Source organism: Atractosteus spatula, unplaced genomic scaffold (genome assembly GCF_055471065.1).
Source record: "Atractosteus spatula isolate fAtrSpa1 unplaced genomic scaffold, fAtrSpa1.hap1 Scaffold_65, whole genome shotgun sequence".
Taxonomy (NCBI): Eukaryota; Metazoa; Chordata; class Actinopteri; order Semionotiformes; family Lepisosteidae; genus Atractosteus; species Atractosteus spatula.
The window spans coordinates 120033-144185 of NW_028296896.1; the positions used below are offsets into that span (position 1 = coordinate 120033).

The window sequence follows — 24153 nt, forward strand, 5'->3', positions numbered from 1 at the left end:
ATGTCGAGTGGTCGGTGGGGAGGGCAGTAGGGAGGGTAAAGGGGTTGGTGCGAGGGAGGGTTTTGAGGGATGTGCAGAAATATGGCTATTTTGCTGCCAGGGAGAAGTGGAAAAGCCTTTTTGAATTCTAATAGGTGGACCTTTGTTTCTGTATAGTGTTGTACTGTTGGTGTGTTGATTTGCTGTGTGTGAAATAAATTTTGTTAAAAAAAAAAAAATCTGTTCTTATCAGTTTAATATCTGATACGTCCCCCATCGGGGGACCACATATTAAACGGATTTTTGGAACAGGGAGCTGGATCAGGAGCTTGCTCCGTCCTCTCCACGCATCGGCCCGGTATTGCAGCGCCTCCGGGAACGGTGCACTACCTTCTCTCAGCGGTGAAAAGACAGACGTAGCTAGCAAGCAAGCGAGGTGGACCGGAGCTCCTTCCTCTCCGGTCTCGTCTCTCGTCCATCTGTGTGTCTCTGTGTCTCTCTCTCTCCCCCTCCCCGTTCCCGTGCTCCCTCCGTGCACTTTCCCGCGCCTCGACTCTCTCGGCAAGCAGGCCGGCCCCCTTTTCGGCTCCCGTGCGTTTTCCCTCCAAAAAACTTAGTTTTTTCCTCCTTTTTCCAGGGAGGCAGGCGTGGCTTGTGTGTGTGTGTGTGTGTGTGTGTGTGTGTGTGTGTGTGTGTGTGTGTGTCCCCGTCCTTGCAGGCGGGCCCCTTTCGACAGCCGGCCGTTTTCCCTCCAAAAAACTTAGTATATACACCTTTTCTTTCTTTTTTTCGGCAGGCAGGCAGGTGTGTGTGTGTCCCCGTCCCTCCCGAGAGAGCGCTGCCCCTTGCCTCTGCCCGCAGGTGCCGACGGTCCGCTTTCGCTTGCAGCTCACTCGGCACGGCTGCTGCTGGTGGGAGGGGCCTAAGCTAAGGAGGCCGGCCGGCTGGCGCCCCCCGCGGCTGCGGTCGTTGTCGGGCCGTTGACAGGAGATCAAAGAGCAGGGCCCCCGCCCGGGACTGGCGGGCAGGCAGGCGAGCAAGCAGGCAGGCAAGAGAGGGGGAGAGCGGAGTCCGGGCGGCCGGCAGCCGCGTGCGGACCGGGCTCCAGAGGCGTCGGCCTGCGCCGCTGCGCGCCAGCCGGACGCCCGCGCGCCCGCCCAAGGCCGGCGTCGGGCATCGCTTCTCGGCCTTTTGGCTAAGATCAAGTGTAGTATCTGTTCTTATCAGTTTAATATCTGATACGTCCCCCATCGGGGGACCACATATTAAACGGATTTTTGGAACAGGGAGCTGGATCAGGAGCTTGCTCCGTCCTCTCCACGCATCGGCCCGGTATTGCAGCGCCTCCGGGAACGGTGCACTACCTTCTCTCAGCGGTGAAAAGACAGACGTAGCTAGCAAGCAAGCGAGGTGGACCGGAGCTCCTTCCTCTCCGGTCTCGTCTCTCGTCCATCTGTGTGTCTCTGTGTCTCTCTCTCTCCCCCTCCCCGTTCCCGTGCTCCCTCCGTGCACTTTCCCGCGCCTCGACTCTCTCGGCAAGCAGGCCGGCCCCCTTTTCGGCTCCCGTGCGTTTTCCCTCCAAAAAACTTAGTTTTTTCCTCCTTTTTCCAGGGAGGCAGGCGTGGCTTGTGTGTGTGTGTGTGTGTGTGTGTGTGTGTGTGTGTGTGTGTGTGTGTGTGTCCCCGTCCTTGCAGGCGGGCCCCTTTCGACAGCCGGCCGTTTTCCCTCCAAAAAACTTAGTATATACACCTTTTCTTTCTTTTTTTCGGCAGGCAGGCAGGTGTGTGTGTGTCCCCGTCCCTCCCGAGAGAGCGCTGCCCCTTGCCTCTGCCCGCAGGTGCCGACGGTCCGCTTTCGCTTGCAGCTCACTCGGCACGGCTGCTGCTGGTGGGAGGGGCCTAAGCTAAGGAGGCCGGCCGGCTGGCGCCCCCCGCGGCTGCGGTCGTTGTCGGGCCGTTGACAGGAGATCAAAGAGCAGGGCCCCCGCCCGGGACTGGCGGGCAGGCAGGCGAGCAAGCAGGCAGGCAAGAGAGGGGGAGAGCGGAGTCCGGGCGGCCGGCAGCCGCGTGCGGACCGGGCTCCAGAGGCGTCGGCCTGCGCCGCTGCGCGCCAGCCGGACGCCCGCGCGCCCGCCCAAGGCCGGCGTCGGGCATCGCTTCTCGGCCTTTTGGCTAAGATCAAGTGTAGTATCTGTTCTTATCAGTTTAATATCTGATACGTCCCCCATCGGGGGACCACATATTAAACGGATTTTTGGAACAGGGAGCTGGATCAGGAGCTTGCTCCGTCCTCTCCACGCATCGGCCCGGTATTGCAGCGCCTCCGGGAACGGTGCACTACCTTCTCTCAGCGGTGAAAAGACAGACGTAGCTAGCAAGCAAGCGAGGTGGACCGGAGCTCCTTCCTCTCCGGTCTCGTCTCTCGTCCATCTGTGTGTCTCTGTGTCTCTCTCTCTCCCCCTCCCCGTTCCCGTGCTCCCTCCGTGCACTTTCCCGCGCCTCGACTCTCTCGGCAAGCAGGCCGGCCCCCTTTTCGGCTCCCGTGCGTTTTCCCTCCAAAAAACTTAGTTTTTTCCTCCTTTTTCCAGGGAGGCAGGCGTGGCTTGTGTGTGTGTGTGTGTGTGTGTGTGTGTGTGTGTGTGTGTGTGTGTGTGTGTGTGTCCCCGTCCTTGCAGGCGGGCCCCTTTCGACAGCCGGCCGTTTTCCCTCCAAAAAACTTAGTATATACACCTTTTCTTTCTTTTTTTCGGCAGGCAGGCAGGTGTGTGTGTGTCCCCGTCCCTCCCGAGAGAGCGCTGCCCCTTGCCTCTGCCCGCAGGTGCCGACGGTCCGCTTTCGCTTGCAGCTCACTCGGCACGGCTGCTGCTGGTGGGAGGGGCCTAAGCTAAGGAGGCCGGCCGGCTGGCGCCCCCCGCGGCTGCGGTCGTTGTCGGGCCGTTGACAGGAGATCAAAGAGCAGGGCCCCCGCCCGGGACTGGCGGGCAGGCAGGCGAGCAAGCAGGCAGGCAAGAGAGGGGGAGAGCGGAGTCCGGGCGGCCGGCAGCCGCGTGCGGACCGGGCTCCAGAGGCGTCGGCCTGCGCCGCTGCGCGCCAGCCGGACGCCCGCGCGCCCGCCCAAGGCCGGCGTCGGGCATCGCTTCTCGGCCTTTTGGCTAAGATCAAGTGTAGTATCTGTTCTTATCAGTTTAATATCTGATACGTCCCCCATCGGGGGACCACATATTAAACGGATTTTTGGAACAGGGAGCTGGATCAGGAGCTTGCTCCGTCCTCTCCACGCATCGGCCCGGTATTGCAGCGCCTCCGGGAACGGTGCACTACCTTCTCTCAGCGGTGAAAAGACAGACGTAGCTAGCAAGCAAGCGAGGTGGACCGGAGCTCCTTCCTCTCCGGTCTCGTCTCTCGTCCATCTGTGTGTCTCTGTGTCTCTCTCTCTCCCCCTCCCCGTTCCCGTGCTCCCTCCGTGCACTTTCCCGCGCCTCGACTCTCTCGGCAAGCAGGCCGGCCCCCTTTTCGGCTCCCGTGCGTTTTCCCTCCAAAAAACTTAGTTTTTTCCTCCTTTTTCCAGGGAGGCAGGCGTGGCTTGTGTGTGTGTGTGTGTGTGTGTGTGTGTGTGTGTGTGTGTGTGTGTGTGTGTCCCCGTCCTTGCAGGCGGGCCCCTTTCGACAGCCGGCCGTTTTCCCTCCAAAAAACTTAGTATATACACCTTTTCTTTCTTTTTTTCGGCAGGCAGGCAGGTGTGTGTGTGTCCCCGTCCCTCCCGAGAGAGCGCTGCCCCTTGCCTCTGCCCGCAGGTGCCGACGGTCCGCTTTCGCTTGCAGCTCACTCGGCACGGCTGCTGCTGGTGGGAGGGGCCTAAGCTAAGGAGGCCGGCCGGCTGGCGCCCCCCGCGGCTGCGGTCGTTGTCGGGCCGTTGACAGGAGATCAAAGAGCAGGGCCCCCGCCCGGGACTGGCGGGCAGGCAGGCGAGCAAGCAGGCAGGCAAGAGAGGGGGAGAGCGGAGTCCGGGCGGCCGGCAGCCGCGTGCGGACCGGGCTCCAGAGGCGTCGGCCTGCGCCGCTGCGCGCCAGCCGGACGCCCGCGCGCCCGCCCAAGGCCGGCGTCGGGCATCGCTTCTCGGCCTTTTGGCTAAGATCAAGTGTAGTATCTGTTCTTATCAGTTTAATATCTGATACGTCCCCCATCGGGGGACCACATATTAAACGGATTTTTGGAACAGGGAGCTGGATCAGGAGCTTGCTCCGTCCTCTCCACGCATCGGCCCGGTATTGCAGCGCCTCCGGGAACGGTGCACTACCTTCTCTCAGCGGTGAAAAGACAGACGTAGCTAGCAAGCAAGCGAGGTGGACCGGAGCTCCTTCCTCTCCGGTCTCGTCTCTCGTCCATCTGTGTGTCTCTGTGTCTCTCTCTCTCCCCCTCCCCGTTCCCGTGCTCCCTCCGTGCACTTTCCCGCGCCTCGACTCTCTCGGCAAGCAGGCCGGCCCCCTTTTCGGCTCCCGTGCGTTTTCCCTCCAAAAAACTTAGTTTTTTCCTCCTTTTTCCAGGGAGGCAGGCGTGGCTGTGTGTGTGTGTGTGTGTGTGTGTGTGTGTGTGTGTGTGTGTGTGTGTGTGTGTGTCCCCGTCCTTGCAGGCGGGCCCCTTTCGACAGCCGGCCGTTTTCCCTCCAAAAAACTTAGTATATACACCTTTTCTTTCTTTTTTTCGGCAGGCAGGCAGGTGTGTGTGTGTCCCCGTCCCTCCCGAGAGAGCGCTGCCCCTTGCCTCTGCCCGCAGGTGCCGACGGTCCGCTTTCGCTTGCAGCTCACTCGGCACGGCTGCTGCTGGTGGGAGGGGCCTAAGCTAAGGAGGCCGGCCGGCTGGCGCCCCCCGCGGCTGCGGTCGTTGTCGGGCCGTTGACAGGAGATCAAAGAGCAGGGCCCCCGCCCGGGACTGGCGGGCAGGCAGGCGAGCAAGCAGGCAGGCAAGAGAGGGGGAGAGCGGAGTCCGGGCGGCCGGCAGCCGCGTGCGGACCGGGCTCCAGAGGCGTCGGCCTGCGCCGCTGCGCGCCAGCCGGACGCCCGCGCGCCCGCCCAAGGCCGGCGTCGGGCATCGCTTCTCGGCCTTTTGGCTAAGATCAAGTGTAGTATCTGTTCTTATCAGTTTAATATCTGATACGTCCCCCATCGGGGGACCACATATTAAACGGATTTTTGGAACAGGGAGCTGGATCAGGAGCTTGCTCCGTCCTCTCCACGCATCGGCCCGGTATTGCAGCGCCTCCGGGAACGGTGCACTACCTTCTCTCAGCGGTGAAAAGACAGACGTAGCTAGCAAGCAAGCGAGGTGGACCGGAGCTCCTTCCTCTCCGGTCTCGTCTCTCGTCCATCTGTGTGTCTCTGTGTCTCTCTCTCTCCCCCTCCCCGTTCCCGTGCTCCCTCCGTGCACTTTCCCGCGCCTCGACTCTCTCGGCAAGCAGGCCGGCCCCCTTTTCGGCTCCCGTGCGTTTTCCCTCCAAAAAACTTAGTTTTTTCCTCCTTTTTCCAGGGAGGCAGGCGTGGCTTGTGTGTGTGTGTGTGTGTGTGTGTGTGTGTGTGTGTGTGTGTGTGTGTGTGTGTGTCCCCGTCCTTGCAGGCGGGCCCCTTTCGACAGCCGGCCGTTTTCCCTCCAAAAAACTTAGTATATACACCTTTTCTTTCTTTTTTTCGGCAGGCAGGCAGGTGTGTGTGTGTCCCCGTCCCTCCCGAGAGAGCGCTGCCCCTTGCCTCTGCCCGCAGGTGCCGACGGTCCGCTTTCGCTTGCAGCTCACTCGGCACGGCTGCTGCTGGTGGGAGGGGCCTAAGCTAAGGAGGCCGGCCGGCTGGCGCCCCCCGCGGCTGCGGTCGTTGTCGGGCCGTTGACAGGAGATCAAAGAGCAGGGCCCCCGCCCGGGACTGGCGGGCAGGCAGGCGAGCAAGCAGGCAGGCAAGAGAGGGGGAGAGCGGAGTCCGGGCGGCCGGCAGCCGCGTGCGGACCGGGCTCCAGAGGCGTCGGCCTGCGCCGCTGCGCGCCAGCCGGACGCCCGCGCGCCCGCCCAAGGCCGGCGTCGGGCATCGCTTCTCGGCCTTTTGGCTAAGATCAAGTGTAGTATCTGTTCTTATCAGTTTAATATCTGATACGTCCCCCATCGGGGGACCACATATTAAACGGATTTTTGGAACAGGGAGCTGGATCAGGAGCTTGCTCCGTCCTCTCCACGCATCGGCCCGGTATTGCAGCGCCTCCGGGAACGGTGCACTACCTTCTCTCAGCGGTGAAAAGACAGACGTAGCTAGCAAGCAAGCGAGGTGGACCGGAGCTCCTTCCTCTCCGGTCTCGTCTCTCGTCCATCTGTGTGTCTCTGTGTCTCTCTCTCTCCCCCTCCCCGTTCCCGTGCTCCCTCCGTGCACTTTCCCGCGCCTCGACTCTCTCGGCAAGCAGGCCGGCCCCCTTTTCGGCTCCCGTGCGTTTTCCCTCCAAAAAACTTAGTTTTTTCCTCCTTTTTCCAGGGAGGCAGGCGTGGCTTGTGTGTGTGTGTGTGTGTGTGTGTGTGTGTGTGTGTGTGTGTGTGTGTGTCCCCGTCCTTGCAGGCGGGCCCCTTTCGACAGCCGGCCGTTTTCCCTCCAAAAAACTTAGTATATACACCTTTTCTTTCTTTTTTTCGGCAGGCAGGCAGGTGTGTGTGTGTCCCCGTCCCTCCCGAGAGAGCGCTGCCCCTTGCCTCTGCCCGCAGGTGCCGACGGTCCGCTTTCGCTTGCAGCTCACTCGGCACGGCTGCTGCTGGTGGGAGGGGCCTAAGCTAAGGAGGCCGGCCGGCTGGCGCCCCCCGCGGCTGCGGTCGTTGTCGGGCCGTTGACAGGAGATCAAAGAGCAGGGCCCCCGCCCGGGACTGGCGGGCAGGCAGGCGAGCAAGCAGGCAGGCAAGAGAGGGGGAGAGCGGAGTCCGGGCGGCCGGCAGCCGCGTGCGGACCGGGCTCCAGAGGCGTCGGCCTGCGCCGCTGCGCGCCAGCCGGACGCCCGCGCGCCCGCCCAAGGCCGGCGTCGGGCATCGCTTCTCGGCCTTTTGGCTAAGATCAAGTGTAGTATCTGTTCTTATCAGTTTAATATCTGATACGTCCCCCATCGGGGGACCACATATTAAACGGATTTTTGGAACAGGGAGCTGGATCAGGAGCTTGCTCCGTCCTCTCCACGCATCGGCCCGGTATTGCAGCGCCTCCGGGAACGGTGCACTACCTTCTCTCAGCGGTGAAAAGACAGACGTAGCTAGCAAGCAAGCGAGGTGGACCGGAGCTCCTTCCTCTCCGGTCTCGTCTCTCGTCCATCTGTGTGTCTCTGTGTCTCTCTCTCTCCCCCTCCCCGTTCCCGTGCTCCCTCCGTGCACTTTCCCGCGCCTCGACTCTCTCGGCAAGCAGGCCGGCCCCCTTTTCGGCTCCCGTGCGTTTTCCCTCCAAAAAACTTAGTTTTTTCCTCCTTTTTCCAGGGAGGCAGGCGTGGCTTGTGTGTGTGTGTGTGTGTGTGTGTGTGTGTGTGTGTGTGTGTGTGTGTGTGTCCCCGTCCTTGCAGGCGGGCCCCTTTCGACAGCCGGCCGTTTTCCCTCCAAAAAACTTAGTATATACACCTTTTCTTTCTTTTTTTCGGCAGGCAGGCAGGTGTGTGTGTGTCCCCGTCCCTCCCGAGAGAGCGCTGCCCCTTGCCTCTGCCCGCAGGTGCCGACGGTCCGCTTTCGCTTGCAGCTCACTCGGCACGGCTGCTGCTGGTGGGAGGGGCCTAAGCTAAGGAGGCCGGCCGGCTGGCGCCCCCCGCGGCTGCGGTCGTTGTCGGGCCGTTGACAGGAGATCAAAGAGCAGGGCCCCCGCCCGGGACTGGCGGGCAGGCAGGCGAGCAAGCAGGCAGGCAAGAGAGGGGGAGAGCGGAGTCCGGGCGGCCGGCAGCCGCGTGCGGACCGGGCTCCAGAGGCGTCGGCCTGCGCCGCTGCGCGCCAGCCGGACGCCCGCGCGCCCGCCCAAGGCCGGCGTCGGGCATCGCTTCTCGGCCTTTTGGCTAAGATCAAGTGTAGTATCTGTTCTTATCAGTTTAATATCTGATACGTCCCCCATCGGGGGACCACATATTAAACGGATTTTTGGAACAGGGAGCTGGATCAGGAGCTTGCTCCGTCCTCTCCACGCATCGGCCCGGTATTGCAGCGCCTCCGGGAACGGTGCACTACCTTCTCTCAGCGGTGAAAAGACAGACGTAGCTAGCAAGCAAGCGAGGTGGACCGGAGCTCCTTCCTCTCCGGTCTCGTCTCTCGTCCATCTGTGTGTCTCTGTGTCTCTCTCTCTCCCCCTCCCCGTTCCCGTGCTCCCTCCGTGCACTTTCCCGCGCCTCGACTCTCTCGGCAAGCAGGCCGGCCCCCTTTTCGGCTCCCGTGCGTTTTCCCTCCAAAAAACTTAGTTTTTTCCTCCTTTTTCCAGGGAGGCAGGCGTGGCTTGTGTGTGTGTGTGTGTGTGTGTGTGTGTGTGTGTGTGTGTGTGTGTGTGTGTGTCCCCGTCCTTGCAGGCGGGCCCCTTTCGACAGCCGGCCGTTTTCCCTCCAAAAAACTTAGTATATACACCTTTTCTTTCTTTTTTTCGGCAGGCAGGCAGGTGTGTGTGTGTCCCCGTCCCTCCCGAGAGAGCGCTGCCCCTTGCCTCTGCCCGCAGGTGCCGACGGTCCGCTTTCGCTTGCAGCTCACTCGGCACGGCTGCTGCTGGTGGGAGGGGCCTAAGCTAAGGAGGCCGGCCGGCTGGCGCCCCCCGCGGCTGCGGTCGTTGTCGGGCCGTTGACAGGAGATCAAAGAGCAGGGCCCCCGCCCGGGACTGGCGGGCAGGCAGGCGAGCAAGCAGGCAGGCAAGAGAGGGGGAGAGCGGAGTCCGGGCGGCCGGCAGCCGCGTGCGGACCGGGCTCCAGAGGCGTCGGCCTGCGCCGCTGCGCGCCAGCCGGACGCCCGCGCGCCCGCCCAAGGCCGGCGTCGGGCATCGCTTCTCGGCCTTTTGGCTAAGATCAAGTGTAGTATCTGTTCTTATCAGTTTAATATCTGATACGTCCCCCATCGGGGGACCACATATTAAACGGATTTTTGGAACAGGGAGCTGGATCAGGAGCTTGCTCCGTCCTCTCCACGCATCGGCCCGGTATTGCAGCGCCTCCGGGAACGGTGCACTACCTTCTCTCAGCGGTGAAAAGACAGACGTAGCTAGCAAGCAAGCGAGGTGGACCGGAGCTCCTTCCTCTCCGGTCTCGTCTCTCGTCCATCTGTGTGTCTCTGTGTCTCTCTCTCTCCCCCTCCCCGTTCCCGTGCTCCCTCCGTGCACTTTCCCGCGCCTCGACTCTCTCGGCAAGCAGGCCGGCCCCCTTTTCGGCTCCCGTGCGTTTTCCCTCCAAAAAACTTAGTTTTTTCCTCCTTTTTCCAGGGAGGCAGGCGTGGCTTGTGTGTGTGTGTGTGTGTGTGTGTGTGTGTGTGTGTGTGTGTGTGTGTGTGTGTCCCCGTCCTTGCAGGCGGGCCCCTTTCGACAGCCGGCCGTTTTCCCTCCAAAAAACTTAGTATATACACCTTTTCTTTCTTTTTTTCGGCAGGCAGGCAGGTGTGTGTGTGTCCCCGTCCCTCCCGAGAGAGCGCTGCCCCTTGCCTCTGCCCGCAGGTGCCGACGGTCCGCTTTCGCTTGCAGCTCACTCGGCACGGCTGCTGCTGGTGGGAGGGGCCTAAGCTAAGGAGGCCGGCCGGCTGGCGCCCCCCGCGGCTGCGGTCGTTGTCGGGCCGTTGACAGGAGATCAAAGAGCAGGGCCCCCGCCCGGGACTGGCGGGCAGGCAGGCGAGCAAGCAGGCAGGCAAGAGAGGGGGAGAGCGGAGTCCGGGCGGCCGGCAGCCGCGTGCGGACCGGGCTCCAGAGGCGTCGGCCTGCGCCGCTGCGCGCCAGCCGGACGCCCGCGCGCCCGCCCAAGGCCGGCGTCGGGCATCGCTTCTCGGCCTTTTGGCCAAGATCCAAAAAGTACGTGGCAGGCCCGCGGCTTGAGGACTTGGCTGGGGGACGAGAAGGGCGACGGCGGAGAAGAGGAAGAGGAGAGAAGGCGCGGCGGAACCTTTTTTGAAGTCCGGGATACAGACGAGCCAGGAGGAGGGTCGGAGTCTTTTTTCTTTTGGAAGGATCGGGCGTCTCCAAGGACTGGTGAAGGCGATCGTCACCTTGCAGCGCGGCCTGGGTTCTCCTCAGCTCAGGGGTTACCCTGTGCTGGGGAGCCAGGCGATTTCCCGGGGCTTTTGTGACTCTCTTTTGCCGGCGACATGGAGGCTAGGAACTGGAGGGGTCAGCCTGCAGCAGGGCCTGGACTGAAGAACACCATCCAGTTCCGGTGGTTGGGTGATGTTGGCCTGATGCCGGGGAGAGAGGACTTCTCCCGGCATGTGTTGATGCGAGTTTTGAGCGTGGATTTGAAGGATGTGTTTTGCGTGCAGAGTTATGTCTCTCTGCGATTTTTCAATGTGACCTTTGAATCTGCAACGATGTACTGGAATGTGTTTCGGGCGGCCAGAGAAAAAAAGGATGCTGGACAATTGGAGAACTTTGAAGTGGTGGGACTTTGGGCACAAGAGGACAGAGTGGTGACGGTGCACATGCACAACCCTTTTGTGTTGGAAACGGACATTTATGCTTTTCTGAGTCGGTATGTGGAAATCTTGAACGATGGGTGGATGTTGAGGGATGGGGTGCGGGTATGGACGGGTCGGTGGCAGTATAGAGTCCGGTTTCAGCCGGACAATTCGTCGAAGGATGGTTTCAGGCATCCACCGGCTAATTTTTTCTTGGGTTCCAATCAGGGTTATTTGTTTTATGCAGGGCAACCGAAACTGTGTAGAAGATGTGGGGGGGAGGGTCACTTGGTGGCAAATTGCACTAAGATGATTTGTCGGAGGTGTGGGAAGGAGGGACACGAGGTGAGGGATTGCGAGGAGAGGCCGAGGTGCTCCTTGTGTAATGAGGCGGGACATTTGTTTAAAGATTGTTTTGAACGGCAGCCGGAGAGGGTAATAGCTCTTCGCACCGGACTAGCAGGGTTCCAGGAAGACGAAGGGACGAGCGAGGAGGAGGAGGAGGGAGTGCAGGAAGGTGGGGATATGGAATTGGGTGGTACAGAGGAGGAAGTTAGGAAGGTAGGGGGCGCAGGGAGGGGCAAGAAAAAGAAAAAGGGTAGGGGGAGGGCGAGGGAAGAGGGGGACGGGTTTAGAAGGGGTGGGGAAGGGGTTACAGTGGGGGAGGATAGAGATAAGGGAGCTGGGTTACCGGTGGAGGGGGGAGAGAGGAGTGAGGTTGAGAGAGAAGTAGCTGAAGATAAGGGGGATGGGGCGGGGGGTAGTGGTTTGGTGAGCGATAGGGTAGAGGGCACTGGGGAATCTGGGGACAGGGGAGATTTGGGAGAGGTGGGGGGGGGGGTGGGTTCTGGGGATCTGCAGGATATGGAGATGAGTGATGGTGACAGTACAGCAGAAGAGGGAAGCGGGGGAGATGACTTTGAAACAGTGGTGGGGAAAAAGAAAAAAAGGAAGCGGAAACAGAAGGACAAGCCTGGAGGGGAGTCGCTCTCGCCTCCCAGGTCAATAACGAAAGTTATAGGAAGGGAGGAAGCGGGTGAGGGTGGAGGTGTTGCTATGGAGGCCCCAGCTGTAGGGGGCGAGAGTTGGGGTAATACAGAAGATAGGTTGGGGGAGTGGGGCGGAAGCCAGATAGGTCATATCTGGTCTGCTAGCTCTCCGAGTAGCGTAGGCAGTTATGAGGGTCCAACACACGACACGGCTAATATAGAGGAATTTTTGAGTAGTGCGGATTTTAGTTAATAATGCAACAATGGGTTTTTTTGCCTTTACTGCAAATGTGAGAGGGTTGCAGGATAAGGTGAAAAGGACGGCGTTTTTTATATCTTTGAAGTCCGTGGTTTTTTCGGTTGCATTCTTACAGGAGGTTCATTTAAAGGATAGGAGAGATATAGGGTTTTTTTCTGAGGAATGGAAGGAGGGGGAAGCCAGATGGAGTGTGGGTGGGGTCCGTTCGTCGGGAGTGGGGATGGTGTTTAATGGGAGGGGGTGGGCGGTGGGCGATGCAATGTCTGTGTGGCCAGGCCGAGTGCTGTGTGTGGATGCGGAGTGGATGGGCGTGTGCTTGCGGTTAATCAATGTTTATGCCCCAGTGAACCTTAAGGAGAGGAAGGAATGTTTTGAAGCCATAACGCCACTGCTTTATACAAACCGTGTGGTGTTGTTGGGGGGAGATTTTAATGTGTGTTTGGATAAGGGGCGTGAGGTGGATTTTACAGGACAGTTTTGGGGGAGGGTAGTGAGGGAGTTTGGCCTGAAAGACGCGTATAGGTGTCTTTTCCCTAACCAGCAGGGATGTACGTGGAGGAACTCGCGGGGTGTCAGGAGCCGATTAGATTACTGGTTTGTGCCCCAGGGGGTGCGGGTGGTGGGCATGGTCTTGCGCCCATCGTGGTTCTCTGATCACGATGGGGTGCTGTGTGAGTTGGAGCTCGGCACGTTGAGCTTCGGAAGAGATGTGTGGAGGATGGATGTGACAGTTTTGCAGGATGAGAATTTCAGGAGGCAGTTTCGGGCATGGTTCAGGGAATGGGTTGGGTTGCAAGGTTGTTTTTCATCTTTGGTTGATTGGTGGGAATGTGTTAAAGGAAAGATCAGGGTGTTTGTTGGGGATTTTTGTAGAAGTGTTAGGAGGAAGGATATGAAAGAGGTGGAGAAAGCTGTGAAGAGGATCGAGATGTTGTATACTAGGGAGAATGCAGGGCAAGCCATGGATCACGGTTTATTGAGGGCCTTAAAAGCCCGTTTGAGAACCCTTTTTGAAGACAAAGCTCGGCGATTTTTGGTACGTAGGTGCCAGAATTATATTGACCAGCATGAGACGTGTTCTGCCTTCTTCTTTCAGCAGGTGAGGGTGAGACAGAGGGGGACAGTGATTAAAGCATTGCGCACTAGGGACGGTGATGTGGTGCATACGAACACAGAGATGGTGGAGTGTGCAACAGAATTTTATTCCAAGCTGTTTGAGGAGAAAGTGGTTGATGAAGGACTGGGGAATTATTTCTTGAGTTTTCTGAGAAACCGGTTGTCTAGCAGTGTGAAGGAGACCTTGGAGAAGCCCCTCACTTTAGAGGAATTGGAAAGTGCTCTAAAGTCTCTCAAGGATGGGAAGGTCCCAGGGGTGGATGGGCTCCCTAGGGAGTTCTATGCCGCCTTTTGGGATCTGCTGGGACCAGAGCTCCTTGCTGTCCTGAATGAGATCTACAGGGATGGCAAGTTGAGTAGGACTATGAGGGATGGTTCGATAGTGCTTTTGTTTAAAAAGGGGGATATGACGGACTTAAAGAACTGGAGACCAATCACCTTGTTGTCCACGGATTACAAGCTGGTTGCTAAGGTCCTCGTGAGCCGTTTGAGGACTGTGATGCCGGATTTGGTACATTCGGACCAAACCTGCGGAGTCCCGGGGCGATCGATTTTTTGGAACCTAGTTCTGGTCAGAGATGTGATCGCATGGGTGGAAGCTCAGAGGATCCCTTTGTTGCTGGTGAACGTGGATCAGGAGAAGGCTTTTGATAGAGTTCATCACGGGTTTTTATTTAGGATTTTGGCACATTTAGGGTTTGGGGTTTTTTTTTGCGTTGGTTAAGGATTTTGTACACAGAGGTAGGTAGCAGGGTGGTGGTTAATGGGCATAGGGGGGAGTGGTTTTTGCAGTCTTCTGGGGTGAGGCAAGGGTGCCCTCTGTCCCCCTTGTTGTATGTGCTGTTTGTAGAGGCTTTGGCATGTTGCTTGAGGGCAGACCCGGCGGTGCATGGGTTGTGGCTACCAGGGAGCGGAGGTGAGGTACTTAAAATCCTGCAGTACGCAGACGACGCCACACTGTTTTTGACATCTGAGAGTGGTGTGAGGCAAGCGCTGCACAGGTTCGGGCAGTTCGCAGCTGCCTCTGGGTCCAAGCTTAATGTGCAGAAGTCGGTGGCAATGGGGTGTGGCGGGTGGAGTACAGTGTGGTCGGTGCCGGGCGGGCTACAAGAATCTGAGAATGGGGTAAAGATTTTAGGGGTAGTTTTTCAAAAGAAAGGGAACGAGTTGCTTAATTGGAACTTGGTGTTTGCACGAGTGAGGGTGAAGTTTGGGTTGTGGAAGTCACGGCGGTTGTCCTTCTTGGGGAAGGTGATTGTTTTGAAAGCCGACGTTTTGCCAGCTTTAATGTATCTGGCTTATGTATATCCACTGCCAAAGACCTTTAGGAGACTGTTGACACGGATGGTCTTTGAGTTCATGTGGGGAGGGAAATATGAATACGTCAGGAGGGACATCATGTATATGGAGGTCAGTGAAGGTGGGAGGGGGGTCCCCAACTTCTCCCTCAAACTAGACTGTGTGTTTTTTTCAGGGTTGTGTAGGGTTCTTGGTGGAGGTGCTGGGGGGCGGTGCAAGAGTTTTGTGTGTCTGTGGTTTGAAGAGTGTATGAGGACAGTGTATGGGTGGTCGAATGCGAGGCCGCATGCAGCGTCAGCTCCCGCTCATTATAGGAGAGCGAGAGAGTTGAGGAAAGAAACGTTTCCTTTTGGGGACAAGGATGTCTGCCAGGACCATAGGAAACTGTATACATTGGTGATGGAGACTCGGAAGGTTACTCCGGTAGTATTGGGTATACGGACGGAGGTGTGGACCCGTGTTCAGCCTAAGGGGTTAGATCACGGCTTGATGGATCTGAACTGGAGGATCGTCCATGACAGATTGCCAGTGCGGCAGGTGCTTTATAGGCATAAGCTGTCTAAAACTAGAACTTGTCCAAGGGAGGGGTGTTCTGCAGAGGAAACAGTGCGGCACACTTTTTGGGAATGTGTTTTTGTTCGGGGACTATGGGGGGAATGTCAAGATGTACTGTTACAACTGTGTCCTCTTTTTGTTTTGTCATTTGATGTTATAAGATGGGGGTTCGTGTGCACTAATGTTTCATTGACAACAAGATTTCTGGGCTGGCTGCTTGTAAGCCTAGTTAAACAGGTGGTTTGGGACTCCCGTGAAGACACAGTCAAGAGGAATGTCGAGTGGTCGGTGGGGAGGGCAGTAGGGAGGGTAAAGGGGTTGGTGCGAGGGAGGGTTTTGAGGGATGTGCAGAAATATGGCTATTTTGCTGCCAGGGAGAAGTGGAAAAGCCTTTTTGAATTCTAATAGGTGGACCTTTGTTTCTGTATAGTGTTGTACTGTTGGTGTGTTGATTTGCTGTGTGTGAAATAAATTTTGTTAAAAAAAAAAAATCTGTTCTTATCAGTTTAATATCTGATACGTCCCCCATCGGGGGACCACATATTAAACGGATTTTTGGAACAGGGAGCTGGATCAGGAGCTTGCTCCGTCCTCTCCACGCATCGGCCCGGTATTGCAGCGCCTCCGGGAACGGTGCACTACCTTCTCTCAGCGGTGAAAAGACAGACGTAGCTAGCAAGCAAGCGAGGTGGACCGGAGCTCCTTCCTCTCCGGTCTCGTCTCTCGTCCATCTGTGTGTCTCTGTGTCTCTCTCTCTCCCCCTCCCCGTTCCCGTGCTCCCTCCGTGCACTTTCCCGCGCCTCGACTCTCTCGGCAAGCAGGCCGGCCCCCTTTTCGGCTCCCGTGCGTTTTCCCTCCAAAAAACTTAGTTTTTTCCTCCTTTTTCCAGGGAGGCAGGCGTGGCTTGTGTGTGTGTGTGTGTGTGTGTGTGTGTGTGTGTGTGTGTGTGTGTGTCCCCGTCCTTGCAGGCGGGCCCCTTTCGACAGCCGGCCGTTTTCCCTCCAAAAAACTTAGTATATACACCTTTTCTTTCTTTTTTTCGGCAGGCAGGCAGGTGTGTGTGTGTCCCCGTCCCTCCCGAGAGAGCGCTGCCCCTTGCCTCTGCCCGCAGGTGCCGACGGTCCGCTTTCGCTTGCAGCTCACTCGGCACGGCTGCTGCTGGTGGGAGGGGCCTAAGCTAAGGAGGCCGGCCGGCTGGCGCCCCCCGCGGCTGCGGTCGTTGTCGGGCCGTTGACAGGAGATCAAAGAGCAGGGCCCCCGCCCGGGACTGGCGGGCAGGCAGGCGAGCAAGCAGGCAGGCAAGAGAGGGGGAGAGCGGAGTCCGGGCGGCCGGCAGCCGCGTGCGGACCGGGCTCCAGAGGCGTCGGCCTGCGCCGCTGCGCGCCAGCCGGACGCCCGCGCGCCCGCCCAAGGCCGGCGTCGGGCATCGCTTCTCGGCCTTTTGGCTAAGATCAAGTGTAGTATCTGTTCTTATCAGTTTAATATCTGATACGTCCCCCATCGGGGGACCACATATTAAACGGATTTTTGGAACAGGGAGCTGGATCAGGAGCTTGCTCCGTCCTCTCCACGCATCGGCCCGGTATTGCAGCGCCTCCGGGAACGGTGCACTACCTTCTCTCAGCGGTGAAAAGACAGACGTAGCTAGCAAGCAAGCGAGGTGGACCGGAGCTCCTTCCTCTCCGGTCTCGTCTCTCGTCCATCTGTGTGTCTCTGTGTCTCTCTCTCTCCCCCTCCCCGTTCCCGTGCTCCCTCCGTGCACTTTCCCGCGCCTCGACTCTCTCGGCAAGCAGGCCGGCCCCCTTTTCGGCTCCCGTGCGTTTTCCCTCCAAAAAACTTAGTTTTTTCCTCCTTTTTCCAGGGAGGCAGGCGTGGCTTGTGTGTGTGTGTGTGTGTGTGTGTGTGTGTGTGTGTGTGTGTGTGTGTGTGTGTCCCCGTCCTTGCAGGCGGGCCCCTTTCGACAGCCGGCCGTTTTCCCTCCAAAAAACTTAGTATATACACCTTTTCTTTCTTTTTTTCGGCAGGCAGGCAGGTGTGTGTGTGTCCCCGTCCCTCCCGAGAGAGCGCTGCCCCTTGCCTCTGCCCGCAGGTGCCGACGGTCCGCTTTCGCTTGCAGCTCACTCGGCACGGCTGCTGCTGGTGGGAGGGGCCTAAGCTAAGGAGGCCGGCCGGCTGGCGCCCCCCGCGGCTGCGGTCGTTGTCGGGCCGTTGACAGGAGATCAAAGAGCAGGGCCCCCGCCCGGGACTGGCGGGCAGGCAGGCGAGCAAGCAGGCAGGCAAGAGAGGGGGAGAGCGGAGTCCGGGCGGCCGGCAGCCGCGTGCGGACCGGGCTCCAGAGGCGTCGGCCTGCGCCGCTGCGCGCCAGCCGGACGCCCGCGCGCCCGCCCAAGGCCGGCGTCGGGCATCGCTTCTCGGCCTTTTGGCTAAGATCAAGTGTAGTATCTGTTCTTATCAGTTTAATATCTGATACGTCCCCCATCGGGGGACCACATATTAAACGGATTTTTGGAACAGGGAGCTGGATCAGGAGCTTGCTCCGTCCTCTCCACGCATCGGCCCGGTATTGCAGCGCCTCCGGGAACGGTGCACTACCTTCTCTCAGCGGTGAAAAGACAGACGTAGCTAGCAAGCAAGCGAGGTGGACCGGAGCTCCTTCCTCTCCGGTCTCGTCTCTCGTCCATCTGTGTGTCTCTGTGTCTCTCTCTCTCCCCCTCCCCGTTCCCGTGCTCCCTCCGTGCACTTTCCCGCGCCTCGACTCTCTCGGCAAGCAGGCCGGCCCCCTTTTCGGCTCCCGTGCGTTTTCCCTCCAAAAAACTTAGTTTTTTCCTCCTTTTTCCAGGGAGGCAGGCGTGGCTTGTGTGTGTGTGTGTGTGTGTGTGTGTGTGTGTGTGTGTGTGTGTGTGTGTGTGTGTGTCCCCGTCCTTGCAGGCGGGCCCCTTTCGACAGCCGGCCGTTTTCCCTCCAAAAAACTTAGTATATACACCTTTTCTTTCTTTTTTTCGGCAGGCAGGCAGGTGTGTGTGTGTCCCCGTCCCTCCCGAGAGAGCGCTGCCCCTTGCCTCTGCCCGCAGGTGCCGACGGTCCGCTTTCGCTTGCAGCTCACTCGGCACGGCTGCTGCTGGTGGGAGGGGCCTAAGCTAAGGAGGCCGGCCGGCTGGCGCCCCCCGCGGCTGCGGTCGTTGTCGGGCCGTTGACAGGAGATCAAAGAGCAGGGCCCCCGCCCGGGACTGGCGGGCAGGCAGGCGAGCAAGCAGGCAGGCAAGAGAGGGGGAGAGCGGAGTCCGGGCGGCCGGCAGCCGCGTGCGGACCGGGCTCCAGAGGCGTCGGCCTGCGCCGCTGCGCGCCAGCCGGACGCCCGCGCGCCCGCCCAAGGCCGGCGTCGGGCATCGCTTCTCGGCCTTTTGGCTAAGATCAAGTGTAGTATCTGTTCTTATCAGTTTAATATCTGATACGTCCCCCATCGGGGGACCACATATTAAACGGATTTTTGGAACAGGGAGCTGGATCAGGAGCTTGCTCCGTCCTCTCCACGCATCGGCCCGGTATTGCAGCGCCTCCGGGAACGGTGCACTACCTTCTCTCAGCGGTGAAAAGACAGACGTAGCTAGCAAGCAAGCGAGGTGGACCGGAGCTCCTTCCTCTCCGGTCTCGTCTCTCGTCCATCTGTGTGTCTCTGTGTCTCTCTCTCTCCCCCTCCCCGTTCCCGTGCTCCCTCCGTGCACTTTCCCGCGCCTCGACTCTCTCGGCAAGCAGGCCGGCCCCCTTTTCGGCTCCCGTGCGTTTTCCCTCCAAAAAACTTAGTTTTTTCCTCCTTTTTCCAGGGAGGCAGGCGTGGCTTGTGTGTGTGTGTGTGTGTGTGTGTGTGTGTGTGTGTGTGTGTGTGTCCCCGTCCTTGCAGGCGGGCCCCTTTCGACAGCCGGCCGTTTTCCCTCCAAAAAACTTAGTATATACACCTTTTCTTTCTTTTTTTCGGCAGGCAGGCAGGTGTGTGTGTGTCCCCGTCCCTCCCGAGAGAGCGCTGCCCCTTGCCTCTGCCCGCAGGTGCCGACGGTCCGCTTTCGCTTGCAGCTCACTCGGCACGGCTGCTGCTGGTGGGAGGGGCCTAAGCTAAGGAGGCCGGCCGGCTGGCGCCCCCCGCGGCTGCGGTCGTTGTCGGGCCGTTGACAGGAGATCAAAGAGCAGGGCCCCCGCCCGGGACTGGCGGGCAGGCAGGCGAGCAAGCAGGCAGGCAAGAGAGGGGGAGAGCGGAGTCCGGGCGGCCGGCAGCCGCGTGCGGACCGGGCTCCAGAGGCGTCGGCCTGCGCCGCTGCGCGCCAGCCGGACGCCCGCGCGCCCGCCCAAGGCCGGCGTCGGGCATCGCTTCTCGGCCTTTTGGCTAAGATCAAGTGTAGTATCTGTTCTTATCAGTTTAATATCTGATACGTCCCCCATCGGGGGACCACATATTAAACGGATTTTTGGAACAGGGAGCTGGATCAGGAGCTTGCTCCGTCCTCTCCACGCATCGGCCCGGTATTGCAGCGCCTCCGGGAACGGTGCACTACCTTCTCTCAGCGGTGAAAAGACAGACGTAGCTAGCAAGCAAGCGAGGTGGACCGGAGCTCCTTCCTCTCCGGTCTCGTCTCTCGTCCATCTGTGTGTCTCTGTGTCTCTCTCTCTCCCCCTCCCCGTTCCCGTGCTCCCTCCGTGCACTTTCCCGCGCCTCGACTCTCTCGGCAAGCAGGCCGGCCCCCTTTTCGGCTCCCGTGCGTTTTCCCTCCAAAAAACTTAGTTTTTTCCTCCTTTTTCCAGGGAGGCAGGCGTGGCTTGTGTGTGTGTGTGTGTGTGTGTGTGTGTGTGTGTGTGTGTGTGTGTGTGTGTCCCCGTCCTTGCAGGCGGGCCCCTTTCGACAGCCGGCCGTTTTCCCTCCAAAAAACTTAGTATATACACCTTTTCTTTCTTTTTTTCGGCAGGCAGGCAGGTGTGTGTGTGTCCCCGTCCCTCCCGAGAGAGCGCTGCCCCTTGCCTCTGCCCGCAGGTGCCGACGGTCCGCTTTCGCTTGCAGCTCACTCGGCACGGCTGCTGCTGGTGGGAGGGGCCTAAGCTAAGGAGGCCGGCCGGCTGGCGCCCCCCGCGGCTGCGGTCGTTGTCGGGCCGTTGACAGGAGATCAAAGAGCAGGGCCCCCGCCCGGGACTGGCGGGCAGGCAGGCGAGCAAGCAGGCAGGCAAGAGAGGGGGAGAGCGGAGTCCGGGCGGCCGGCAGCCGCGTGCGGACCGGGCTCCAGAGGCGTCGGCCTGCGCCGCTGCGCGCCAGCCGGACGCCCGCGCGCCCGCCCAAGGCCGGCGTCGGGCATCGCTTCTCGGCCTTTTGGCTAAGATCAAGTGTAGTATCTGTTCTTATCAGTTTAATATCTGATACGTCCCCCATCGGGGGACCACATATTAAACGGATTTTTGGAACAGGGAGCTGGATCAGGAGCTTGCTCCGTCCTCTCCACGCATCGGCCCGGTATTGCAGCGCCTCCGGGAACGGTGCACTACCTTCTCTCAGCGGTGAAAAGACAGACGTAGCTAGCAAGCAAGCGAGGTGGACCGGAGCTCCTTCCTCTCCGGTCTCGTCTCTCGTCCATCTGTGTGTCTCTGTGTCTCTCTCTCTCCCCCTCCCCGTTCCCGTGCTCCCTCCGTGCACTTTCCCGCGCCTCGACTCTCTCGGCAAGCAGGCCGGCCCCCTTTTCGGCTCCCGTGCGTTTTCCCTCCAAAAAACTTAGTTTTTTCCTCCTTTTTCCAGGGAGGCAGGCGTGGCTTGTGTGTGTGTGTGTGTGTGTGTGTGTGTGTGTGTGTGTGTGTGTGTGTGTGTGTGTCCCCGTCCTTGCAGGCGGGCCCCTTTCGACAGCCGGCCGTTTTCCCTCCAAAAAACTTAGTATATACACCTTTTCTTTCTTTTTTTCGGCAGGCAGGCAGGTGTGTGTGTGTCCCCGTCCCTCCCGAGAGAGCGCTGCCCCTTGCCTCTGCCCGCAGGTGCCGACGGTCCGCTTTCGCTTGCAGCTCACTCGGCACGGCTGCTGCTGGTGGGAGGGGCCTAAGCTAAGGAGGCCGGCCGGCTGGCGCCCCCCGCGGCTGCGGTCGTTGTCGGGCCGTTGACAGGAGATCAAAGAGCAGGGCCCCCGCCCGGGACTGGCGGGCAGGCAGGCGAGCAAGCAGGCAGGCAAGAGAGGGGGAGAGCGGAGTCCGGGCGGCCGGCAGCCGCGTGCGGACCGGGCTCCAGAGGCGTCGGCCTGCGCCGCTGCGCGCCAGCCGGACGCCCGCGCGCCCGCCCAAGGCCGGCGTCGGGCATCGCTTCTCGGCCTTTTGGCTAAGATCAAGTGTAGTATCTGTTCTTATCAGTTTAATATCTGATACGTCCCCCATCGGGGGACCACATATTAAACGGATTTTTGGAACAGGGAGCTGGATCAGGAGCTTGCTCCGTCCTCTCCACGCATCGGCCCGGTATTGCAGCGCCTCCGGGAACGGTGCACTACCTTCTCTCAGCGGTGAAAAGACAGACGTAGCTAGCAAGCAAGCGAGGTGGACCGGAGCTCCTTCCTCTCCGGTCTCGTCTCTCGTCCATCTGTGTGTCTCTGTGTCTCTCTCTCTCCCCCTCCCCGTTCCCGTGCTCCCTCCGTGCACTTTCCCGCGCCTCGACTCTCTCGGCAAGCAGGCCGGCCCCCTTTTCGGCTCCCGTGCGTTTTCCCTCCAAAAAACTTAGTTTTTTCCTCCTTTTTCCAGGGAGGCAGGCGTGGCTTGTGTGTGTGTGTGTGTGTGTGTGTGTGTGTGTGTGTGTGTGTGTGTGTGTGTGTGTCCCCGTCCTTGCAGGCGGGCCCCTTTCGACAGCCGGCCGTTTTCCCTCCAAAAAACTTAGTATATACACCTTTTCTTTCTTTTTTTCGGCAGGCAGGCAGGTGTGTGTGTGTCCCCGTCCCTCCCGAGAGAGCGCTGCCCCTTGCCTCTGCCCGCAGGTGCCGACGGTCCGCTTTCGCTTGCAGCTCACTCGGCACGGCTGCTGCTGGTGGGAGGGGCCTAAGCTAAGGAGGCCGGCCGGCTGGCGCCCCCCGCGGCTGCGGTCGTTGTCGGGCCGTTGACAGGAGATCAAAGAGCAGGGCCCCCGCCCGGGACTGGCGGGCAGGCAGGCGAGCAAGCAGGCAGGCAAGAGAGGGGGAGAGCGGAGTCCGGGCGGCCGGCAGCCGCGTGCGGACCGGGCTCCAGAGGCGTCGGCCTGCGCCGCTGCGCGCCAGCCGGACGCCCGCGCGCCCGCCCAAGGCCGGCGTCGGGCATCGCTTCTCGGCCTTTTGGCTAAGATCAAGTGTAGTATCTGTTCTTATCAGTTTAATATCTGATACGTCCCCCATCGGGGGACCACATATTAAACGGATTTTTGGAACAGGGAGCTGGATCAGGAGCTTGCTCCGTCCTCTCCACGCATCGGCCCGGTATTGCAGCGCCTCCGGGAACGGTGCACTACCTTCTCTCAGCGGTGAAAAGACAGACGTAGCTAGCAAGCAAGCGAGGTGGACCGGAGCTCCTTCCTCTCCGGTCTCGTCTCTCGTCCATCTGTGTGTCTCTGTGTCTCTCTCTCTCCCCCTCCCCGTTCCCGTGCTCCCTCCGTGCACTTTCCCGCGCCTCGACTCTCTCGGCAAGCAGGCCGGCCCCCTTTTCGGCTCCCGTGCGTTTTCCCTCCAAAAAACTTAGTTTTTTCCTCCTTTTTCCAGGGAGGCAGGCGTGGCTTGTGTGTGTGTGTGTGTGTGTGTGTGTGTGTGTGTGTGTGTGTGTGTGTGTGTCCCCGTCCTTGCAGGCGGGCCCCTTTCGACAGCCGGCCGTTTTCCCTCCAAAAAACTTAGTATATACACCTTTTCTTTCTTTTTTTCGGCAGGCAGGCAGGTGTGTGTGTGTCCCCGTCCCTCCCGAGAGAGCGCTGCCCCTTGCCTCTGCCCGCAGGTGCCGACGGTCCGCTTTCGCTTGCAGCTCACTCGGCACGGCTGCTGCTGGTGGGAGGGGCCTAAGCTAAGGAGGCCGGCCGGCTGGCGCCCCCCGCGGCTGCGGTCGTTGTCGGGCCGTTGACAGGAGATCAAAGAGCAGGGCCCCCGCCCGGGACTGGCGGGCAGGCAGGCGAGCAAGCAGGCAGGCAAGAGAGGGGGAGAGCGGAGTCCGGGCGGCCGGCAGCCGCGTGCGGACCGGGCTCCAGAGGCGTCGGCCTGCGCCGCTGCGCGCCAGCCGGACGCCCGCGCGCCCGCCCAAGGCCGGCGTCGGGCATCGCTTCTCGGCCTTTTGGCCAAGATCCAAAAAGTACGTGGCAGGCCCGCGGCTTGAGGACTTGGCTGGGGGACGAGAAGGGCGACGGCGGAGAAGAGGAAGAGGAGAGAAGGCGCGGCGGAACCTTTTTTGAAGTCCGGGATACAGACGAGCCAGGAGGAGGGTCGGAGTCCTTTTTTTCTTTTGGAAGGATCGGGCGTCTCCAAGGACTGGTGAAGGCGATCGTCACCTTGCAGCGCGGCCTGGGTTCTCCTCAGCTCAGGGGTTACCCTGTGCTGGGGAGCCAGGCGATTTCCCGGGGCTTTTGTGACTTTCTTTTGCCGGCGACATGGAGGCTAGGAACTGGAGGGGTCAGCCTGCAGCAGGGCCTGGACTGAAGAACACCATCCAGTTCCGGTGGTTGGGTGATGTTGGCCTGATGCCGGGGAGAGAGGACTTCTCCCGGCATGTGTTGATGCGAGTTTTGAGCGTGGATTTGAAGGATGTGTTTTGCGTGCAGAGTTATGTCTCTCTGCGATTTTTCAATGTGACCTTTGAATCTGCAACGATGTACTGGAATGTGTTTCGGGCGGCCAGAGAAAAAAAGGATGCTGGACAATTGGAGAACTTTGAAGTGGTGGGACTTTGGGCACAAGAGGACAGAGTGGTGACGGTGCACATGCACAACCCTTTTGTGTTGGAAACGGACATTTATGCTTTTCTGAGTCGGTATGTGGAAATCTTGAACGATGGGTGGATGTTGAGGGATGGGGTGCGGGTATGGACGGGTCGGTGGCAGTATAGAGTCCGGTTTCAGCCGGACAATTCGTCGAAGGATGGTTTCAGGCATCCACCGGCTAATTTTTTCTTGGGTTCCAATCAGGGTTATTTGTTTTATGCAGGGCAACCGAAACTGTGTAGAAGATGTGGGGGGGAGGGTCACTTGGTGGCAAATTGCACTAAGATGATTTGTCGGAGGTGTGGGAAGGAGGGACACGAGGTGAGGGATTGCGAGGAGAGGCCGAGGTGCTCCTTGTGTAATGAGGCGGGACATTTGTTTAAAGATTGTTTTGAACGGCAGCCGGAGAGGGTAATAGCTCTTCG

At 59.7% G+C, this 24153-nt stretch overlaps 16 non-coding genes and 2 pseudogenes across 16 annotated transcripts; all 18 read left to right on the forward strand.

Moving 5' to 3' along the window:
* The first annotated feature begins 193 nt into the window (after nucleotides 1-193).
* On the forward strand, nucleotides 194-371 carry LOC148805909 (U2 spliceosomal RNA; annotated as a pseudogene).
* A 783-nt stretch (nucleotides 372-1154) lies between these two features.
* Nucleotides 1155-1345, forward strand: LOC148805910 (U2 spliceosomal RNA). Its single transcript, XR_016089876.1, has one exon. It is a non-coding gene; the product is annotated as a U2 spliceosomal RNA (small nuclear RNA).
* A 785-nt stretch (nucleotides 1346-2130) lies between these two features.
* On the forward strand, nucleotides 2131-2321 carry LOC148805911 (U2 spliceosomal RNA). Its single transcript, XR_016089877.1, has one exon. It is a non-coding gene; the product is annotated as a U2 spliceosomal RNA (small nuclear RNA).
* A 789-nt stretch (nucleotides 2322-3110) lies between these two features.
* LOC148805912 (U2 spliceosomal RNA) lies at nucleotides 3111-3301 on the forward strand. Its single transcript, XR_016089878.1, has one exon. It is a non-coding gene; the product is annotated as a U2 spliceosomal RNA (small nuclear RNA).
* Nucleotides 3302-4086: 785 nt separating this feature from the next.
* On the forward strand, nucleotides 4087-4277 carry LOC148805913 (U2 spliceosomal RNA). Its single transcript, XR_016089880.1, has one exon. It is a non-coding gene; the product is annotated as a U2 spliceosomal RNA (small nuclear RNA).
* A 788-nt stretch (nucleotides 4278-5065) lies between these two features.
* On the forward strand, nucleotides 5066-5256 carry LOC148805914 (U2 spliceosomal RNA). Its single transcript, XR_016089881.1, has one exon. It is a non-coding gene; the product is annotated as a U2 spliceosomal RNA (small nuclear RNA).
* A 789-nt stretch (nucleotides 5257-6045) lies between these two features.
* LOC148805915 (U2 spliceosomal RNA) lies at nucleotides 6046-6236 on the forward strand. Its single transcript, XR_016089882.1, has one exon. It is a non-coding gene; the product is annotated as a U2 spliceosomal RNA (small nuclear RNA).
* Nucleotides 6237-7019: 783 nt separating this feature from the next.
* Nucleotides 7020-7210, forward strand: LOC148805916 (U2 spliceosomal RNA). The gene has a single exon (XR_016089883.1). It is a non-coding gene; the product is annotated as a U2 spliceosomal RNA (small nuclear RNA).
* Nucleotides 7211-7995: 785 nt separating this feature from the next.
* LOC148805917 (U2 spliceosomal RNA) lies at nucleotides 7996-8186 on the forward strand. Its single transcript, XR_016089884.1, has one exon. It is a non-coding gene; the product is annotated as a U2 spliceosomal RNA (small nuclear RNA).
* A 787-nt stretch (nucleotides 8187-8973) lies between these two features.
* Nucleotides 8974-9164, forward strand: LOC148805918 (U2 spliceosomal RNA). Its single transcript, XR_016089885.1, has one exon. It is a non-coding gene; the product is annotated as a U2 spliceosomal RNA (small nuclear RNA).
* Nucleotides 9165-15269: 6105 nt separating this feature from the next.
* Nucleotides 15270-15446, forward strand: LOC148805919 (U2 spliceosomal RNA; annotated as a pseudogene).
* A 781-nt stretch (nucleotides 15447-16227) lies between these two features.
* LOC148805920 (U2 spliceosomal RNA) lies at nucleotides 16228-16418 on the forward strand. The gene has a single exon (XR_016089886.1). It is a non-coding gene; the product is annotated as a U2 spliceosomal RNA (small nuclear RNA).
* A 787-nt stretch (nucleotides 16419-17205) lies between these two features.
* Nucleotides 17206-17396, forward strand: LOC148805921 (U2 spliceosomal RNA). Its single transcript, XR_016089887.1, has one exon. It is a non-coding gene; the product is annotated as a U2 spliceosomal RNA (small nuclear RNA).
* A 791-nt stretch (nucleotides 17397-18187) lies between these two features.
* LOC148805922 (U2 spliceosomal RNA) lies at nucleotides 18188-18378 on the forward strand. Its single transcript, XR_016089888.1, has one exon. It is a non-coding gene; the product is annotated as a U2 spliceosomal RNA (small nuclear RNA).
* Nucleotides 18379-19157: 779 nt separating this feature from the next.
* On the forward strand, nucleotides 19158-19348 carry LOC148805923 (U2 spliceosomal RNA). Its single transcript, XR_016089889.1, has one exon. It is a non-coding gene; the product is annotated as a U2 spliceosomal RNA (small nuclear RNA).
* A 785-nt stretch (nucleotides 19349-20133) lies between these two features.
* Nucleotides 20134-20324, forward strand: LOC148805924 (U2 spliceosomal RNA). The gene has a single exon (XR_016089891.1). It is a non-coding gene; the product is annotated as a U2 spliceosomal RNA (small nuclear RNA).
* Nucleotides 20325-21113: 789 nt separating this feature from the next.
* LOC148805925 (U2 spliceosomal RNA) lies at nucleotides 21114-21304 on the forward strand. Its single transcript, XR_016089892.1, has one exon. It is a non-coding gene; the product is annotated as a U2 spliceosomal RNA (small nuclear RNA).
* Nucleotides 21305-22093: 789 nt separating this feature from the next.
* Nucleotides 22094-22284, forward strand: LOC148805926 (U2 spliceosomal RNA). The gene has a single exon (XR_016089893.1). It is a non-coding gene; the product is annotated as a U2 spliceosomal RNA (small nuclear RNA).
* The last annotated feature ends 1869 nt before the right edge of the window (nucleotides 22285-24153 follow it).